General features: G+C 52.7%; 1 protein-coding gene across 4 annotated transcripts in view; it reads right to left on the bottom strand.

The window, feature by feature from the left end:
* The window catches only part of C2CD3 (C2 domain containing 3 centriole elongation regulator), a 127104-nt gene that overhangs the window by 947 nt on the left and 125880 nt on the right, over nucleotides 1–277 (bottom strand). The window lies entirely within an intron of this gene.

A 277-nucleotide genomic window follows, 5' to 3' on the forward strand; every position in this document is an offset into this window, starting at 1 on the left:
TTCAGGTGAAATAAACTCAGGATATACACACCCCCACAGAGTAGCAGAGCTAAGATGTGAACCGCTGCTCAGACTCCTCCTGTGCCTCTGGAGGAGGGGTGGTCTCCTCCAGCAAGGGGTGGTCTCTCTCTTGCTGCATGAGTCTAGACAAGTCATTCGTCCTCTGAAATGTGGATGTCCTGTGTGTGACTTGCCAGGTAACATGAAGCACATCCCCACGGCCCTGCTACCAAACATTTCCCTGTCTTGGGGTGACGGCTATCACTAATCCCCTCAC

This window comes from Moschus berezovskii, chromosome 14 (assembly GCF_049115385.1).
Source record: "Moschus berezovskii isolate FMDL1 chromosome 14, NW_MosBer_1.0, whole genome shotgun sequence".
In the NCBI taxonomy this organism is placed as follows: Eukaryota; Metazoa; Chordata; class Mammalia; order Artiodactyla; family Moschidae; genus Moschus; species Moschus berezovskii.